The sequence below is a fragment of the Nansenia antarctica genome (genome assembly GCF_963989245.1).
Source record: "Nansenia antarctica genome assembly, contig: SCAFFOLD_59, whole genome shotgun sequence".
In the NCBI taxonomy this organism is placed as follows: Eukaryota; Metazoa; Chordata; class Actinopteri; order Argentiniformes; family Microstomatidae; genus Nansenia; species Nansenia antarctica.
In genome coordinates, this window is record NW_027663094.1 from 24,576 (window position 1) to 32,526 (window position 7,951).

Sequence of the window (7,951 nt, forward strand, 5' to 3'; positions counted from 1 at the left end):
GTTGTATATTTTTTTTTGTGACCATTTTTACCTATATAAACCGAACGGAAAAAGGGAAAATTTCAGAGGGAGCCTGACTGTCTGTGGGGGATGGATGACGGGCTGATTACGGACACCTGCTGAGGTGTTGGAGAGAGACTGAGAGAGGCAGAGAGAGCTGTACTTGTTCTTTATTCTTTATTATTTAGAAAAGACTCGCTCTGCACGTCAGTGACGTTGCTGAGCCGTGCTGTACGCCAATTAAAAACATATTTACAGCCGTTCCTCTGTACCTAGAGACTCTTACAACAACTGAGTTGATTCAGTTACCTTTGAGATGATGATATGGTTACCCCTTGATTTGCTCATTTGATTTTGTACTAGGCATTTGTTTTCTATTTCTATTCTCTTTATTGCTAAAAGACATTTATATTCTCATGGCAAATAAAAACCTTTAATTTGAACCTTTACAACCTGGTCATTTGTTACTTCCTTTATCCCTAGCCAACTGGTATGTAACAATAGGCATGACATCTAGAATGTTCCTCTCCCTTTGATGTGTTCCCTATTGCCAAGAGTCCATTCACACTCTTCTCTTTAGCATAAGTCAAGCTACAATCCTGCTGCCATGTGTTTAGAGAGAGGGTGAGTGATGTGGGGGAGAGAGAAAGGGGGATGGAGTTGAACAATTTAAATCTTTTTTTTCTCATTTACCCTCTCTCTTGCTCTCTCTCGCTCTCACACCCACTCTCTTTCCCTCCTCCCTTTCTCTCTCTCCCCCTCTCCTCTCCTCTCCTCTAACAGTTCATTCATTATGCCTGTTGTTCAGTAGCATCACAATGCTAGAGGAAACAGCATGGCGTCTGCTGAACACCAGTGGCGCGTGTGTCTGCTAGGAAGGCCGCTGCCAGCATGGCCTCAAGTGCTCGTTCCAGTTTCTCTCTCAAATTTGATTGTCAAAGCAAGTGCAGAAGTTCAATCATTCCACGCCATGCTGTGTATTCACCAAGATTGAATATTTTGTCTTGCTCTCTCTCTCACGCTCTCTCTCTCTCTCCCTCTCCCCCTCTCAAGTAAAATAAACAACCAAATGTGTTTTTGTCGACGTTTTATTGTCACTAATATGAAAGAAAACATGTTTAGGAGGCAAAAGAGCACCTCATCTCAAAATCGAACGGAAAAAGGGAAAATTGCAGAGGGAGCCAGACTGTCGGTGGGGGACAGGTGTCAGTGATCAGACTCGTTATCCTGCTGGTCTATTTAACCTGTGTGTGTTTGTTCCCCCGGGAGAGTGAAGGAGACGGGGAAAACCTGCTGAGGTGTTGGAGAGAGACAGAGAGAGCTGTACTTGTTCTTTATTCTTTATTATTTAGAAAAGACTCGCTCAGCACGTCAGTGACGTTGCTGAGCCGTGCTGTACGCCAATTAAAACATATTTACAGCCGTTCCTCTGTACCTAGAGACTCTTACAACAACTGAGTTGATTCAGTGAAGAAGTCCAATGCCAGTTGAGCATCATTGAACTTATAGTAACATGACATCAATTCTACTTCTGAGTAAAACCTGCCAAGAAAGATGGCTCATTAAAATGTTTGAGATTTCTTCTCAAGGCCACATGAGATTTGTTATTTTCTAAGCGAATGCTTCTGATATCTACCTAATTCAAATACGAAATAAACCTAATTCAAATACTCCACTGGCTACAATTTTGTCAACTTTATTGCTGAAAATCAGATCAATCAATCAATCAACACTTTGAGCTGTCCTTGAAATCAGGCCTAGTGGGTCTCAACTAACAATTGAGGTTCGGTTTAGGTTCCCACGAACATCTGAGATTGAATTAAACTAATTTAAGTTAAAATCACCAGTTATAATAAGCTCATCGCCTGTATATTGGGCAAGTAGATCCCCAAGTGCTTCAACAGAATCCTTTCCAGCAGATGGAGAACAAACAAGATAGCCTGATAAGGCAATATCAGTGTCAGATATACTGATTCTTTTGAGCCATGATTCACTCGAAACAAGAATATCTGGGTCGGTTTGTAATACAAATATTTAAACCTGATCTAACTTTTGTCACGAGATGAAACGGGACCTAATAATAGGATGGGAAGTTCGCAGGCATGTTGATTAGACACAGCTGAAGAGGGTTAGCTGATGAGCGAACTAGTCATGGGATTGGCTGTTGTACCCTTTAAAAAAAAACTGGGTTTAGGTGAGAGAGTGAGAGGAGAGAGGGGGAAAGGATTACGTGTGTTGATGTGAATGGACTGTTGGTGATGTTCTCTTGGCGTGAACTGTGAGTGAGTGTGAGTGGCTAGTATTAGTGCCACACTATTAACCAGTCTTACGACCCCATATGTGTTCTAGTGGATACGGGGTGTAACAATTAAATAAAACCGGGGGGACAAGAATCAGAGGAGAAGGGAAATAAAATAAACAAGATTTATTGTACAAAGGTAACACAAACAGGTTTTCTGTGAAACTCTTAACTGAAAACTACTCTATAAAAAAGGAGAGTGAATGAATCTACACTATTATTTTTTTATTTTTTTAGTGAAGAGGTTTTATTTTGGCAACATTAAAACAGGTATTCAAATGCTTGTTTTTTTGTTCATTTGTTTGTTTCAAGAGTATTTTCTTTATCACATTTTTTAACAATACTGTTTTTCAGTTTGCAAAATCACACATTTTTTAACAATACTGTTTTTCAGTTTGCAAAATCACTGTCATTGTACAACAATACAAAACACAGCAAACATTTTTCACCCTGTTCTCCCACCCATAACCCCATCCCTAACAATTGAAAAGACACACACAAAAAAGGAAAAAACCTAAACAATAAATAAATGATATAACCTAAAGAATATTAATAATAAGTAGTAATAATAATTAAATAAAATAAATTAATATAAAAGGGTGCATTCCTGGTCAATGTACACGACCATAAAGCTACTCTACTCCCCCAGAGCTTGTTCTTGTTGAAGCAAATTACCAACATTAACGATATTATCGAGAAAAATAGATAGCATAGTAGCTATATAACGTATAGAAACTCTTTGGATTCTTACCGTTGTTGGTTGAATTCGGTGGTTGCCGAGTAAGGCGACGCAGTCTGCCTTGTTTCGTGACCCTGGGCGAAGGCTGATGTGGCTGAATGTAGCTGCTCATTTTCAATAAATATATATTATATATATTTGATTAATTTGAGACTTGTTTTGACACGGTCGTTTCAGAGAATGTCTCGCCCCGATCAATCAAAACATTCTGAAGAAGTTGCTATGGTGATTCATCAAATGTGTTTTTGTAATGTACAGTTTTAGAGTCTTCAGCAACCCAACGTTCTCAAGTGTAATGAAGCGTTATGGATAGATGTAGATACATTACAATTGTAATATAAATACAATTGCACTGTTCGAAAAATAAAGGAAGTTATGATCAAACAAATAGCTAATTCAGTGACAGATAAGGTGTTTGTTGACATATCCTTAGTTTGTATAGGTACAGTATGTAGTGTGTGAGTATATATATATATATATATATATATAAAATACCGTATTATTCCAGATTCAGAACACGGAAGAAGTTCGTCCAACGTCTGTTTAACAGGAGCCGCGAGCTGCAAGTTCAATAGTTCTTCTGGGGTTGTTCCCTTTGATGGAAGGAAGTGCCTGGACCTCGTTGGTGATCAGCCAGACTATCACTAGAACAAAGAGACTGATGCATTTTATTGCCATTATGTATATATATATATATATATATATATATATATATATATATATATATATATATATATACATTGTGTGTCTTGGCCCTTAACCCAGAGTGTTGTGCATATTATTCTGGCCACTGAGCTGGTGTACATCCTTCAACAGGTCTGCAATCTGTTCCTCCTGAAGGTAGCGCTAGCGAGCTGCTCCTCACGGACCATCAGCATGTTCCTCAGGTCGTTGACCTCGGCCTGCAGCTGTGCACTCTGGTCCTGGCTCTGGACGATGAAGTCCTCCAGGCGTTTGGCCATCTCCAGCTCCTGCTCCGCCACCTGCTCCACCCCCAGACGCAGCTCTGACAACTCCTGGGCATGCTGGGAAAATGTGGCCATCCTCCCCAGATCCTCCAGAGGTAATCCCTGTTCAGCATCCACAAGAGGACGGAGCCCTTCCACAGGGGCCTCCAGGTAGGCCTCTGGTAGCGACGGGGACTGCATTTTTTGCAAGAAAAGAAAGAAAAAAAACAGATGAGGAAGAGGAGGAGGAAGAGGATGGCCTTCCTCACTCCATTGGTCAACAATGGTGATGGGCCAGGATGTAGGTGTTCCGAGGAGAGGCCTCCTCTTCCTCGCCTTCCTCTGGCTCCTCTTCCTCCACCTCCCCCTGTATTGTTAAGCGCGTCAAGCACGACCCGTCTAGCTCTTGGGCTGCTTCTTTGCATTGCAACGCGAACACTCCTACGCAGGATGGTGCTGATAACGCGAAGGTCGCGGGTTCGATACCCGTACTGGCCACCATCTATATAACAACTCCCCCTCCTACTTATGGGAAACGTATTAACTTATCTAACTTGTCTCTAACTTATCTAACTTATCGTCATTTTCTTATCCTCGTAACTCCACTGAATCAATCCTTCCGCGTCACATGGGACACGAGAACCAATCACATTCGAGAATTCTCGCATCAACCAATAGGATCCCGTATTTTCAAAAAATGCAACCTATCTATTTTAGTGATTGGTTGCTGATACAAGGGGCGTTGTATATTTTTTTTGCGACCATTTTTACAGAGAGAAACAGATCTATCCAACGAGACCAGGGTTGCCATATTTCAGACAGCAGCCGTTTCGGTAAAGCTGTGCGTAAAGTACTAACTTTTGGCGAATTTATGAGGATTTTACGGACACATGCACCACAATCAAGTAAAATAAACAACCAAATGTGTTTTTGTCGACGTTTTATTGTCACTAATATGAAAGAAAACATGTTTAGGAGGCAAAAGAGCAACTCATCTCAAAATCGAACGGAAAAAGGGAGGGAGCCAGACTGTTGGTGGAGGGGGATGACGGGCTGATTACGGACAGGTGTCAGTGATCAGACTGTTGGTGGGGGATGGATGACGGGCTGATTACGGACAGGTGTCAGTGATGACGGGCTGATTACGGACAGGTGTCAGTGATCAGACTCGTTATCCTACTGGTCTATTTAACCTGTGTGTGTTTGTTCCCCCGGGAGAGTGAAGGAGACGGGAAAACCTGCTGAGGTGTTGGAGAGGGACAGAGAGAGCTGTACTTCTGTTGTTCTTTATTATTTAGAAAAGACTCGCTCAGCACGTCAGTGACGTTGCTGAGCCGTGTTGTACGCCAAATAAAAACATATTTACAGCCGTTCCTCTGTACCTAGAGACTCCAACAACTGAGTTGATTCAGTGAAGAAGTCCAATGCCAGTTGAGCATCATTGAACTTATAGTAACATGACATCAATTCTACTTCTGAGTAAAACCTGCCAAGAAAGATGGCTCATTAAAATGTTTGAGATTTCTTCTCAAGGCCACATGAGATTTGTTATTTTCTAAGCGAATGCTTCTGATATCTACCTAATTCAAATACGAAATAAACCTAATTCAAATACTCCACTGGCTACAATTTTGTCAACTTTATTGCTGAAAATCAGATCAATCAATCAATCAACACTTTGAGCTGTCCTTGAAATCAGGCCTAGTGGGTCTCAACTAACAATTGAGTTAGGTTTAGGTTCCTACTAACCTCTGAGATTGAATTAAACACTTAAGTTAAAATCACCAGTTATAATAAGCTCATCGCCTGTATATTGGGCAAGTAGATCCCCAAGTGCTTCAACAGAATCCTTTCCAGCAGATGGAGAACAAACAAGATAGCCTGATAAGGCAATATCAGTGTCAGATATACTGATTCTTTTGAGCCATGATTCACTCGAAACAAGAATATCTGGGTCGGTTTGTAATACAAATATTTAAACCTGATCTAACTTTTGATATAAATGTCACGAGATGAAACGGGACCTAATAATAGGATGGGAAGTTCGCAGGCATGTTGATTAGACACAGCTGAAGTGGGTTAGCTGATGAGCGAACTAGTCATGGGATTGGCTGTTGTACCCTTTAAAAAAAACTGGGTTTAGGTGAGAGAGTGAGAGGAGAGAGGGGGAAAGGATTACGTTTGTTGATGTGAATGGACTGTTGGTGATGTTCTCTTGGCGTGAACTGTGAGTGAGTGAGTGGCTAGTATTAGTGCCACACTATTAACCAGTGTTACGACCCCATATGTGTTCTAGGGGATACGGGGTGTAACAATTAAATAAAACCGTGAGGACAAGAATCAGAGGAGAAGGGAAATACAATAAACAAGATTTATTGTACAAAGGTAACACAAACAGGTTTTCTGTGAAACTCTTAACTGAACTAATCTATAAAAAAGGAGATTGAATGAATCTACACTATTAATAATAAAGAATAAAGTAAATTAACAGGCCTTGTGGCAATCTAATCTAAGTAACCAATCAAATACAACTAAGACTAAACGACTATGAACCTAAGATTAATAAACACAAAGTACAGCTGTAACTAACAAAAGAAACCAACACATATGCAGTGAGTTTATATCACATATACAGTGAGTTTTAGCAATCAATCTAGTGAGGTCTGTTCATGCTTTATGAACTAATTTGTTTACATCTTCACATATTTAATGATATTATCAAAGGTTAAAGTAGAATACATAGGATCACAGAAAATGTACCCATTTTCTTCCTCTTTGTTACTGGCAAAGTCTCACTGCTGGCTTGGCTGGGTGCTTGCATTCTCTTTGCCTTGCTGTGTGCAAACATCTGCTGATGCCTCTGGACACATCTTCAGTAATGTGCTTGGAATCATCATCACCTATCTATCAGTTAAAGTTACATTTCTTTTATTAGGATAAAACCCCTTGAGATATGCCATCTCGTTTTCGAGGGGGTCCTAACACTACATAATACATAATTATGTATATGAACAATGAATGAATGAATGAATGAAAGCTTTATTTCGAACATGTGAACAAATAAATAGTTATAACAACAAAAAACAAAACAAAAAACACTATTTACTTCAGCGGTAGCGTGACTGGACTAGGATGAGGAGGAGAGAGGTTTCAGTGTGACAGACCTATGCTGGCACCACTGCAGACAAGAGAGGCAGATTTTGGCATCGGATGGGTAAGACTACATGCTTCATCCATCCTCCATTCTGTGCCATTCCACATTTACCTGCATGAAGAAGCATCCGTGATTGATTGTGAAAAGTATGTTTCCCAAAACATAATTATGCAAGTATGCCTTTACTTTGCAAACCATTCAGTTAGTCAGTCTCTCTCTACTCTGCTTATTGCTGAATTTAATCAATCCGAAAGATGAAAAGTGTTCTGACGATGTTGCAGTTACTGAACAGTATCCCTTAAGGCGCATCGATCACACCTTTATTATAATGATCTGAGTATTTCACTTTTAGACATTTGTGGTTGAATATGGGAGGCTGTTTTTATGGCATACAGGAGCCCGCACTTAGAGCCTGTGATCTGTGGATAGTTACAATGCAGCATGACCTACAGCATCAGAAGGAAATGTATTCACCTCAAATGACATGATGTGTTTGACATGACAGGTGTCTTTTGTCCTTGTCTATACGCTCATCTCACAGCTCCCCTGTAGTCCTATAATCACGGGGCCTCTTTGTCATTCGCTCACACTCTTGAGTGAAATTACAGCTTATCCTGCTCTTTCCAGTATACCTGGATTGTAAAGGGTCTCCGAAATGAAGAAAAGAGAGGTGACAAAGAAGGTGCAAAAATGACCCAAAACTAGTAGCCGAAGTAAGAGAGAAAGAAAGAAAAAATGAACCCAGCAAGTTGACAAAGCTTTGCTGATTATGTCAGCGCCCTCTGACGATTCCATCTTCATGTATTGTGCAC